The sequence below is a fragment of the Sinohyriopsis cumingii genome, chromosome 15 (assembly GCF_028554795.1).
Source record: "Sinohyriopsis cumingii isolate HCF-2022 chromosome 15, ASM2855479v2, whole genome shotgun sequence".
In the NCBI taxonomy this organism is placed as follows: Eukaryota; Metazoa; Mollusca; class Bivalvia; order Unionida; family Unionidae; genus Sinohyriopsis; species Sinohyriopsis cumingii.
In genome coordinates this window covers 19,681,773-19,695,528 of record NC_142975.1, presented here as the reverse complement: position 1 = coordinate 19,695,528, position 13,756 = coordinate 19,681,773, and positions in this window count along the sequence as shown.

Below are 13,756 nucleotides of genomic sequence, written 5' to 3'. Positions count from 1 at the left end.
CCATAATCTACTATCCACACAAACGTACGTGAGCACTTACAAAAACCAATAATCTACCATCCACACAAACGTACTTGAGTGCTTACAAACCCAGTCACACACACACACACACACACACACAATCACACCAGGAAAGGAGTGAGTGTTTATATTTACACTACTCCACATTCACACATTGGCAAATTGATTACTATTTCTTTTCTATAGTTTTGGTTAGCACTGAAATGGGCTGTTTTTCGGAAACTCCAGAGGCATCTGTTAGTGGTGACACCTCCCTGGCCTGGCACCGCACACGCATCTCCTACTCCAACCATTCTCCCAATTCACCCTTGTGATTGGAATCGCAGAAGGGGGATGATTGGCTTCAGAATCCCAGTCTTCACTCTCTGGGACCCTGAAGATTTCCTCTGTCTGTGCCAGAGCCGTGGATGCTGTTGTGGATGTTGTTGTCTCCTATTTTCCACACGCACTTCTATTGGCCTTTGTACTGGTGGAAGAGGTTGTGTCTGTGGCTGTGGTGCAGCTACTGGCTGGGGAGGTGTCCTCATCATGGGTTTGACCTCATACTTAGGTCTCATCATTGGGTGAGGCCTGATCTCTCTTTTCTTTTCCTCCTCTTCTTTCTTTTTCTTCTTCTCCTCCTCTTCCTCTATCCGGGCTTCCTCTGCTACAGCCTCCATAGCCAGCTCGTCCAACAAGCGTCTGGCATATTCCAGATGCATCTGGAGTTACATTACTTTTTGAAGTCTGCTGCTCATTTTTTAAGCTGTTGACAGGTCAACGATGGGTAGCCAGACTGCCGAGCGTTTTTCAATTTATATGAAAAGCACGGACGTGAAGGAAAACATCCCCTAAGATCCAAAACTTACATTGTCTACATCATTACCTAAAAATGCGCGGACATAAAAGAAACACTCACTCACTTTTTTACTGCCCATCACTATTTTAAAACGTTTTAATTAACCACTTATAGAAAATGCTTATACGCTCACTTTCTAACCAATATAAAGAATTGATGTGCTTATAGAAGCACTTCTATTTTTTCTAACTTATCATAGGCAATGGAATGTTATTTCTTTTCTAGAGTATGGGGTAGCCATGAAAAGAGCTGTTTTGTTGTGTTGTTTTTTTTTTTTTGGTGTGAACTTGAGGCTATGTCAATCTTTTAGGTTGTAAGATTGCGGCCTCCTCTGACGACAGGCTTTCTCAAAGGTAAGGTCTGCTTCATCGGAAAGAGAAGGAGAACTCTTTGGTGTCGACACGACAGTCGACAAAACCTCTGTCATGTTCAGGTTGCTGCTGCTGCTGCTGTTGTTGCTGATCTCTCTGTTCTCTCTGCTGTTTCTGAAGTCTGTACTTCTCTGTCCATTCTTCTTTCTCCCTGTTAAACGGACAGCAAACCAAAGTGTAAAAAACAACAGCACTCACCAAAATGAATCCACATAAGAAAAAACACAATAGTGTTTAACCATACAGATAGACAGTACAAATAAATAATATTTAAATTAAAAAGATGTAAACTGAAAAAAAAATGAAAAAATGGATAAACAGGAAAAATTAAAAATCATATCAATTAATGAAAATGGTCTTGATTTTGAAAAATCAAAATCTTTAATTCAAAAAATTAAATCTTATGATATCATTTGTATACAGGAAATACATAACATAAAACAAAAAATAATACAACACATTGAAGAACAACTCGATACAATATTTGTTATAGACAAAGATCCAAATAACCCGTTTTCAGGAGCTGGAATAATTATTAATAACAAAACACTACAAAACAATTGGAAATTAATGCAAGTACCAACTGAATGCAAAGGTAGAGTCATACATATCTACACAAATAAAACAAATATTATTAATGTTTATGCCCCCCCCCCCCATGCAAACAAAGAGAGCATTTCTTTACAGATTGTCTAATTATATACATGCATTCAATCTAGATAACTTAATAATAATTGGAGACTTTAACACAATAACCAGTGACCTTGATAGAAAACAAGGTATCACCAGACCGGAATTTTTTTTTACACTAATAATGAAAGGTATTATAGAAAATCACAGTTTAATAGACACTTACAGATTCTTGCACCCAATTAAAGTAGAATACACACATATGACAGAATTTACAGCTTCAAGAATAGACCATTCATATGTAACAAAAAATCTACAAATTTGTATTATAAGTAGTAAAATTTTAGAAGAAAAAATATCTGATCATAAAGCCAGAATACTTGAAATTAAAATATTATCCTCAACCAAATAGGGAACGAATCAATGGAAATTAAACAACTCAATACTAAGTTTACCAGAATATCAAGAAGAAATCAATAACTTTTCTAACAATTTAAAAGGATATAATATTTATGAACCATGGGAACAGATCAAACAAGAATACAAAAGAATTAGTCAAAATACACAAGAATGCAAGCAGAAAATTATAAAATTATTGAGACAGAGTGTATAAAAATAATAAATGATAACAGAACAGGAAGGAAAAGACAAAGCAAAAAAAATCTTGAAGAAATAAATGAAATAAGAACTAAAGGAGAAAAAACAAGAGCAGGTCTCTTTCAAGATATATATAATATAGGAAAATTTATATATAAAAGAGAAGAAATTAGGAGAGGAATGCAAAGGAACATAACTAAGTTAAAAGATAATGATCAGGAAGTAGAAGGAAAATAGGCAATTATAGAGTATATAAGAGACTTTTTATTCTAAACTTTATACGTCAAAAAATATTCCTGAAGAAACAATAACAAATTATACAAAAAATTTACAATTCCCAAAATTAAGTGAAATTAATAAAAATGAGTGTGATCACATAATTTCAGAGAATGAAATAAAAAAGCAATTGATGAACTCAACAAAGATAAATCTCCAGGTCTTGATGGCTAACAGCTGAATTTTATAAGAAATTCAAATATTCAATAACACCACTATTAAAATCATTATATAATAACATAATTAAGAAAAAATAAATGACAAAAAGTATGAAAACTGGGATAATAACCTTAATATATAAAAGCAATGGTGAAATAACAGACTTGAAAAACTGGCGCCCAATATCCTTATTAAACCTTGATTACAAAATTTTAAGTAAAATATTAGCAAATAGATGAAAAGCACCTCTAGAAGAACTTGTTAATGTAAATCAAACATGCGGAGAAAAAGGTAGGAATATTCAAAATAATATTTTGTCTATTAAAACTATAATAGAATATATGGAGTCAAATGATCTGTCAGGTGCATTAATTCTCTTTGATCAAGAGAAAGCATTTGACAGGATAGAAATCAATTTTATAATACACATACTTCAAAAATATGGATTTGGACCAGTTTTTATACAGTGGGTTCAAACACTATACAACAGCATTGAATCTATTGTACAAAGAAATGGGGCTAGAACAAAACCCTTCCCAATAAGCAGATCAGTAAGACAGGGCTGTCCTATGTCTATGTCGTTATATGTCTTGGTATTGATTTTATTACAACACATCAGTCCTATCAATATCTAATAAAACAATATGACCTTTTTGGACTTGCTTCAGAATCTAAAATAAATCATCCAAAAACAGAAAGTGTACTCATAGGAAAATGGAAAAATAATCATCCAGGAATTCCACCAGAAAAAATTAGACAACATGCAAAAGTTCTAGGAGTATATTGAGGGCAAAACAATAAAAGCCTAAATTTAGAACAAATAAAAAATAGGATTATAAGGCACACAGACACCTGGAAAAACAGATACTTCAATATAGTAGAAAAAACACATTGCTAAAACATACCTATATAATTCTATATGGTATGAGTTCGATGTAATTGACTTTGAATTATACTACATTAAAAAAATAGAAAAGTTAATAAACAACTTTATATGGAATAATGGAATACAAAAATTGTCTAATAATACACTCCAGAAAGGAAAACACCAAGGGGAACTAAATGTCCCTAACTTAAAAATAAAACAAACAATAAACTATATAGAGAGATTTAAAAATTTAAATAATGAAGCAAAATATTACTGGCATGCCATCTATTTATATTGGTTTGGTTTCTTAATGTCCCACAAACAAAATATATACCAAAATAATAAACTTACCAAAATCATCAACCCACCAATTAATGCATATAGACAAGCAAATGCATTAAAAGAATATAGAAATAATAAGGAAATATGGGTAAAAAATAATAAGGAGGAAATTTACAATTTTATAAGAGATATAGAATTACCACCAAACAAAATAGAATACAGAAACCACAAATAATATCGAAAGATGTTTGGAAAATTTTTGAAAACATTAAAGGACCAAATAATAAAGCCAAAATATTTGAATATATTCATGATGCATGGTGGACTGGAGAAAAAGCCTTTTTAAGAAAAATAATCAGAAATAACCCACCATGTCCAATATGCAAAATACAGTTTGATAATAAAAGACATATTATATTATTCTGTAAAAAATTAGAAATACAGAGAGAAAATATAAAATTCAAATAATAAATAAAATAGGTTATTTTGAAGATTCCATCTTACTATACACACATTTAGTTAATGATAAAGATTTATATACAGAAGTAACCAATTTCATAATTGTATCAATCGAAACCAGGAAAAGCAAAATATGGCTTACTGAAAATGAATAAATAAATATATACAAAATAACAGAATATGGGAAAGCTGCCGAAAGGTGAGCTATCTAAAAAGAACCCATAAATGTATATTTACAACTAGAATATGGGAAAGCCGTTGAAAGACGAGCTATCTAAAAAGAACCCATAACTGAAACTTCATAGCCATACCCATGGGAAAGCTTAGGCTATCTAAAAAGAACCCATGAGTAAACACCTTTGCCACCTTAACTTCAAATAGAACAACAGAACTGAAAACTTAAACACACTACCTACATGTTTTCTATCACGTCCGTGTGATAGAGATTTTCAATCCGTTTTGGGATGCTAAGGTATTTCAAAAGTAACTGTGAAATGACTTGAAACATACACCAGAAAATTATACAACTTTACTAAATCATAATTGTAGCTAACAAAAGAATAACTCTCTCTTGATAATTATGATTAAATTAAATGTGCATTCTAAAGAGAAATTACTAGAGAGAGATGTATGACTAACACAGAAGACTTCAATCCCTATATCAGGTGCTAAGGCATTTTCAAGTAAAAGCTTAAAGCAAAAAACAGTGTTTTCCATCACGTCCGCGTGATGGAAGATTTCAATCCCATTTCAGGCACTAAGGTGCAACAATACACAACTAATTGGACAACAATATGCCACGGCATATAGAAAAACTAGATACAAATAACAAAATGCGACTCATACACTCATGGTACAAAGATACTATGCACATAGACACTTTATTATTTTTAGCACATATTTTTGGATACGATTCAAAATTATACACAGGCAGTATTAGACAAGAAAACAAACCATAGAAGATCTGACCTAGATAGAGCCGTCCATACACGAAAAACGGGACATAATACAACAGAACACACTTAAGCACACATCACATTGGACTATAATGACTCTGGCAGAGTCACTACTCAATATTAAAATAACAAGGGAAAGGGAAGGAAAACTACCCTGGGACTTAAATAGTCCCCAGGGTGGATAGTACTTCCCTAGGTTCAAAGTAAGGAAGGATAGAAACCAGGCCCAATGCCAGCCCAGGTATAGGGAAGGGAGTACAACCGACCAAACTTTATTGGGATAATTTAAACTCTGTCATATGATGAACAAAACTTAGACTAACCATGACCAAATTTTTATCTTAATTCTTCTTTGAGACAAACAAACTTATAACACCTTATGGGTAGACAGAGATACACAAAGTATAAAACATCATTAGAAAACCAGAGTGTCACTTCTAAGTCTTAACCAATTAAATGTGTTGGGACGAGACTAAGAGGTGTCAACATAGTAGAATCCTCTACTCTCGTATCGTCAATGCTGTTTAGTACGGACTTACCCATGTATGTCAGATCATCGTGGACCATTGTCAGGATAACGGATACAAGCGTGTGGAAAAGAAGAAACTACGTAGAAAGGCAAGGCTGTTTGAAGAGAGTTTTAATTTACGGCCCAGAAGTGAGACAAAGTTTAAGGAAAAGAAGGAGACCTAAGCATTGCCCTCTGTGTTAACAGTATGGTATGTTAACATAAAACCAAATGCCTTATTAATGTCATTCATTTGCCTCGAAAAGAAATTGACTTTCTTGCCTAGCCCTTTCAAAATAATTTTAAATGTGGTATCCGTGTTTTAGTCTCTTGTCTGTAATGTATTTTTTCCTATTGTCCCTAGACAAGCCCAATACCTTCTGTCCCTCTATAGACCCACTCATGTTCAAATTCCCTATGTTAAATTCCCATTGTCCCTAGACAATCCCACCATGTTCAATTCTCACTGTGCCTATATCGTCCCAAGTGGGCCTGTAATGTTAATTCCCCTTGTCCATATAGTGGATATCATGTGCTCCCATGTTAAATTTACATAGTCCCTATATTTGATATACCCCTTTTTAACATTAAAGTCCCTTTGTCCCTACGGTGGCCCCATACACTAATGATGCACACAGAGACGGCACCGAACTTCAATGAGGGTAGGAGGAAGTAAGAGAATAGTACAAGGTGTGGCGAAAATTAGTACAAGAAAGGTGCAGGGGAAGAGTAATAGCACAAGGAGCAGTACAGATAGACCGCAGGAATGGAGGAGAAGGGAGAAAAGGATAAATGATAAGGATAAGTACAAAGGCTACCTACTGAAAGAAGACTCTCACATTAGGACATCAATTATCGTATGATGTACCTAGCAGACGTTTGTTAACAGGCCAAATTAATGTATTTAAGAATGGAGCCTAATTGAAACATTTATATCTGGAAATTGTTTGTTATTAATACTGATTAAATTGTTATATATTTTACTTTGAGTTTTTCATGTATTTCGGTTGTCGGCATTGCTGAGTGAACCATTCAAAATTTAAATGTCCACCTTTCTACCGTATTAGTCATAATGATGTAGAGGGGCTGTGACAAATGTAATAAGCAATTATATAAAGAAATATGTATCATGTATAGTGGAATATGTACCAAGCATAATGAAATAAGCACCACGTAACGAAATATGAACCACGTATAATGGAATATGCACCATGTATAATGTAATAAACACCATGTATCATGGAATATGCACCATGTATAATGTAATAAACACCATGTATAATGGAATATGCACCATGTATAATGTAATATGCACCGAGTATAATGGAATATCCGCCAAGTATAATTAAATAATCACTGCATATATAAAAAGTAAACAACAGAAGACAATCATGGCGTTCCATATTAATTACTAGTTCGTCTTGCGGATGTGTCGTAACGCACGAATGCTTATACCACCGACCATGTTCCATATCGTGAGTAGATAAGAGTACATTTCTGTTCGTCCTGCGGGTGTGTTACGTTCATAACAATATTCAGAAAATGTTAATGACCGCAACAACCATGCTTTATAATGAATGTAACTCCATCCCCGTCATTGGCGGTATCTTTTCACAGACTGATGGAGAAAAATATTTAGAAGGCTTCTGTAATATATTTGACAAGATGACAAAAGTTTGAAAAATAAAAAAAACAGCCTAGCTGATGTTGATTGAATTCTAAAGCCACGTCCCCGAATCGTGCTTGGTCTCTACAGCGAGCTCACAACACTATTACCTAGACAGATTTTGGAATATACGATGTAGTTTGGAATATACGAATGTAGTTTGGTATGCTAATTCATTTCAGTTCCAAATAGTGTTATTTCATGCTGCATTTTTTTTTCGCTTTCTAGACCTTAGATAAAATGGTATATATACTTTTCTAAACTCTCTTGATACATTCAATTTTATTTCTTGCTGCAATATCTTGCCTGTGCTAGATGCAAAGTGTAGTCGATGGGGAACAAACTTTTCATGTTGTGTAATCCATTTTCAATCTTTATGCATTTGTAGAAAAACTACAATTCAAGTTAAATTATGAAAGTGACGGCATTTCTGGGTGCGAGCTGTAAAATAGATACGTACTGTAATTAATCTTACAGAATGTGTCATTTCATATACAAATTCGCACAGAGTTGAAGCATAATCCAATAGATCAAATATCAGATCCAACACGTCACACAAAGTGTGGAGTTGGATTCTTTTGGACAATGGCAAGCAAAACTTTAAAATCTGTACAGAATTATGCATCAATTTGTATCAGTTGAAAAGGAAATAAGATCAGGTGTATAACATTGCAGTACATGTAAACTAATAGGGTGTTTAACTGACTAGCGTGAAAAGCAGCAGGTGCGCAGTTTAAAATACAGTTGGAGGAAATATATCTCTCTGTGTGTAAAGCGCTTCAAGTACAGGAAACACAAGTATTTTCTTCTTATTTTGGCCTTATCTATCTATCTATCTATTTATCTGTCTAGATAGATAGATGCTCTTGTTTTACCTTCTGATTTACTTGTTGACTCCTCCGATGTATGTCTCATATTTCTTGTCTCATTTTAGTATCTCCCGCTTCCCATAAGGAGCCCTGTGTGGCCAAGTGGTCTAAAGCACCTTTACTAATCACTGCCTTCTCACCTCAATCTACGAGGGTTCGATCCATCAGCTAACAATAATTACCAGGTTTAAACATTATAATCCTAATATCCACAGATAACTGCCACAACAAAATAAAATTTTAAATTTTTTTTATAAATGGGCAAAAAGTTTACACTATGTTTAATCTACTTTGGTCCAACAACTAATTTTGCAAAAGCACGTGTATTATAATAATCAACATCAGTAGTAAATGGGGATAGATTAGCGTCAATGGGAATTAGCATTACAGAGACCCCTGGGACAGATTAGCGTCAAGGGAAATTTAACATGGAGAAAAATCGTGGGTCAGATTAGCGTCAAGGGAAATTAACATGGAGAAAAATCGTGGGACGGTTTAGCGTCAAAGGAATTTAAACAGGGTGGGACTTTATAGCGTCAAGGGAAATTGAACATGGGAATAGAGTGTGGGTCTATCTAGGGACTAGGGGAATTTAACATATGGAAATTGAACATGGTGGGTCTGTATAGCGTCAAGGGGAATTGAACATGGTGGGATTGTCTAGGGACAATGATGGTAGAGGGTCAAACACAACAGAGACAGAAACATACATACACTAGTACAAGCGTGAGATTTATATATAAAGCATTACCAAGACCTGAAATCTTGCTGGGGTGTTCAAAAATTTGCATAATTGTAATGATGCTATAAATAGCTATAATCAAGGAAATGCTCAACGACAAAATGGATGTGACTAAAAGTAACGCTAAAATGACGAAATTGTCCCAGAATTTAAAGGAAAATAAACATATCCCCGAAAATTAAGTTACAATGGTTTAGACTAAAATGGATAAAATTAGTAACTACTTACAATATCAACTTCTGTGACGATCGTGAATAAATACCTATGTATCTATAATCAGCTGAAATTCCTATGAAATCCCACTATCTATTTATAGCTCCAACTTGTGGGTTATCCCTTTGGAAAATCCCACTATCTTTTTATAGCCTCAGCTTGAGTGACGTTCCTGTTTATGAATTCTAGTATATATGTATAGCTACAAAATGTGGAAATCCCCAAGTCGATATTTATAGTCTCAAAATTTCCAGCGTAGTGACGTCACTGTACTGAACACTAGGGGATAAATGGCAACAGTGTTGCAAGTGGCTGACCTGGATACGCGCTACTGTAGGTAGGTAGGTAGAGTGTATCTGATAGGGATAAAGTGAGTTTTATAGGGACAAACAGAGACCAATACACACACACACACACACACACACAACATACGCGCGCAGACTCTCTCTCTCACACATACACACACACACACAGAGAGGGAAGAGGAAAAAACAAACCCCAAATATACTATCCACACTCGGGGGGAAGAAAAAAAAACAACCAAATATACGATCTACACAACGTACGCGAACACACACACATACACACACACACACACACACACACACACACACACACACACATACACACACACACAGGGAAGAGGAAAAAACAAACCCCAAATATACTATCAACACAGAAGGGAGATAATACAAACCCCAAATATACTATCCACACAAATGTACGCGAACGCATACAAACCCCAAATATACTATCAACACAGAAGGGAGATAATACAAACCCCAAATAAACTATCCACACAAACGTACGCGAACGCATACAAACCCCAAATATACTATCAACACAGAAGGGAGATAATACAAACCCCAAATAAACTATCCACACAAACGTACGCGAACGCATACAAACCCCAAATATACTATCAACACAGAAGGGAGATAATACAAACCCCAAATAAACTATCCACACAAACGTACGCGAACGCATACAAACCAAAAATATACTATCCACACAACGTCGCTAACGCATACAAACTCCAAATATGCTATCCACACTCGGGAGGAAGAAGAAAAAACAACCAAATATACGATCTACACAACGTACGCGAACACACACACACACACACAGAGGGAAGAGGAAAAAACAAACCCCAAATATACTATCAACACAGAAGGGAGATAATACAAACCCCGAATAAAATATCCACATAAACGTACGCGAACGCATACAAACCCCAAATACACTATCAACACAGAAGGGAGATAATACAAACCCCAAATAAACTATCCACACAAACGTACGCGAACGCATACAAACCCCAAATACACTATCAACACGGAAGGGAGATAATACAAACCCCAAATAAACTATCCACACAAACGTACGCGAACGCATACAAACCCCAAATATACTATCCACACAACGTCGCTAACGCATACAAACCGCAAATATACTATCCACACTCGGGAGGAAGAAAAAAAAACAACCAAATATACGAGCTACACAACGTACGCGAACACACACACACACACACACACGCACACCACAGAGGGAAGAAGAAGAAAACCATTATACACTATCCACACGCAGTGAAGAAATAACCCTTTATATATATATATATATATATATATATATATATATATATATATATATATATATATATATATATATATATATATATGTATATATATATACTATCAACAGAGAGTGAAGAAAATAACCCATTATATTCCATCAACACAGAGTGAAGAAGAAAAAGTTTTTTGAAAGCACCTAAGCCCTCACCTGCAATGACCAACTCTGCCAAACACCTACACCCCACCCACCCCCACTCCCAACACTACAAAACCCATTTGACCCGTTATTTTATGGCATCAGTGTGTGATTTAGGAAACATCAAGACACAAAATGATGGACGAATAGACTGACTATTGTTTACGGACTTGCATGCCTAAAGAGCGTGCGTGAAGGAAAACATCCTTCCATTTCAATTCTAACTAAAACATGATCCAGAGGGATAGAGAGAGGTGAAAGAGCACAATTTCATAAAGTGTGAGTAAAAACAAAACACGCCATCCTTATTATACAATGTCAAGTCCAAGAGACACTTACGTTTTCTTTCTGGTCTATTCTCTTTTAGAAGGTAGTATGAAATTTCACATCAGGGCCAACGCATCGGCTCACATTGTCAATTTTTCCATTTCCATGTTTTTACTGGCACAAGTTCTTCATCATCTTCAATTTCTTCTTCTTCTGAATCCCTCTTCTCTGTTTCGTCTTGTTTTTGTTTCTTCTCTTTTCTCGTAGGGCACTCTGAATTCCAGTGTCCTTTCTCCTGACAACGATATTAGGTATCTTGACTTTTGTCTCTCTTTCTTAGACGAAGCAGGTATTCTGGAGACAAATACCCATTTACCTTTGCAGATATAGCAAACTTCATTAGCACTTACACACTTTCGTATGACTCTCATCAAATCAACGACCAAAAGAGTAAGTTCTGTTGCCACTTTCGTATGACTTTTAGCAAATATTTGACCAGCAGGTCGATCTGTGCTGACTCTTCCATCTTCTTGATCGTTTGAGAGCGGAATGAATACTCTGACGCTAAGACACTCTCCTTATATACATGGACCTGCTGCGTATGAAACCTAGTCAAATGTAATTTTGCAATAAGATGAAACGATTTCATTGAGGAAGTAAAAAGCAATGATGTACCGTATCGCCTCACACAAAACCTGAAGTTTTAGTTCAAATCCGTGTCAGCGATTTCGAAGACGACATAAATGAGCTTTAATCAATGCTCTCCAATTATGACACAAAACCACGAGTCCTGATTCACGCCAAAAGAAATTTCGTTCGGTCCATAAAAAACAGTATCACATCTGAGAAACGCAAAAACGAACTTCCAGAAAACTGAGAACGACGGCTTACACCTACAACGTAAATGTGTGAGTTCAAGTAGTGCGTAAAACTTATTCAAATTAGATTTTTATAGTCAAGACGAAACGATCTCTTTTCGAACAAGAAAGCAGACACCAAGCGACAATGGCGATCCGTGTCACACAACACTTTTCAAAATGTATATTATCAGAGGTTTGTTCTAGCGATCTGCACGGTTAAATCAAATGTTGATGTATTTTGCAATAAGACGGACACAATTTCCATGGGATCGCCCATGGTACGATTGTTCGTGCATTAGTTTAATTTTTAAAAATATTTTTTTTATATAAATCGCCTATAGGATAGACCCAGTAAAGCATGGCCATTCTCGTCACTGTCTGAATAGCTACTCAAGTCAATTCGAAGCGAACGCGGTAAGAAAATAAGTATAGCCAATGAAATGGCTTACAACGGGTGATGCATTGTTTTGTTCTAGGGCTGTGTGGCCTAATAATCCATATGTTCTTGCGTTGTTACCATTACAGTGCAGACAGATTGAAATGTGAACTTACAAGCCCTCTTTGTGTGTGTGTTGTACCATTTCCTCTTACCACATCAAAATACTGAGCGTCACAGTATTGGTTCGCGTTTCCAAGCTGACCATTTTTTTTATATTTCACTTAAACATTTCGACATAAACACTCACATCGGTAGAGTCAGAACAGACGTGTTACAGTATTGAGGGGCATGTTATCTTTTCTTTTTCAAACTAATAAATTTGGGGTTTGTATGAAGTAAAGAACCGAAAGTACAGTGAAACTCAAGGATGATGACCCAATCTGTCTGTCTATTGATGCGTGTATTTACTTAAGAAGAAATATGACCTCTAAAACACAAAGAGATACGGCAAGCATGATTAGATTAAACACAACGATGTTTTCCTTCACGCCCGTGTAATTTAGAGTTTCAATCGTCTTTGAAGACAAACTTGGTCTCCTTTTGTAGGGCTTGAAATAATAAAAAAACTGAAAAATCTTAAGCACTTTGCTATAGATAATTTCATCAACAGACCAAACAACATAAATACCGTTACAACAATAGAAAGCCTTAAATCTTCTATCAAAAAGAAATGCATGAAAAAATTAAAGATTAACGATAACTAACCAATGAAACCGAATTTAACAAAGGCAATGACATGTGAAGAAATGCCTCTCACTTTGGAAAGGTAGGCGAATGTACTCTGTCATGCACCGTCAACTTGAAAAAAAATTATAAACAGAGCGAAACCTGAATTCAAAATTCAGTTGTTTCTTTTTCTTCAAAATTATTTCGTTTCTTTTTTCTTTTTTTTTTTGGAACAAATCTAAGCACTAATATAGAGTGGAAAAAGGAAAATGCACATACAAGCTTTGATATTTCTG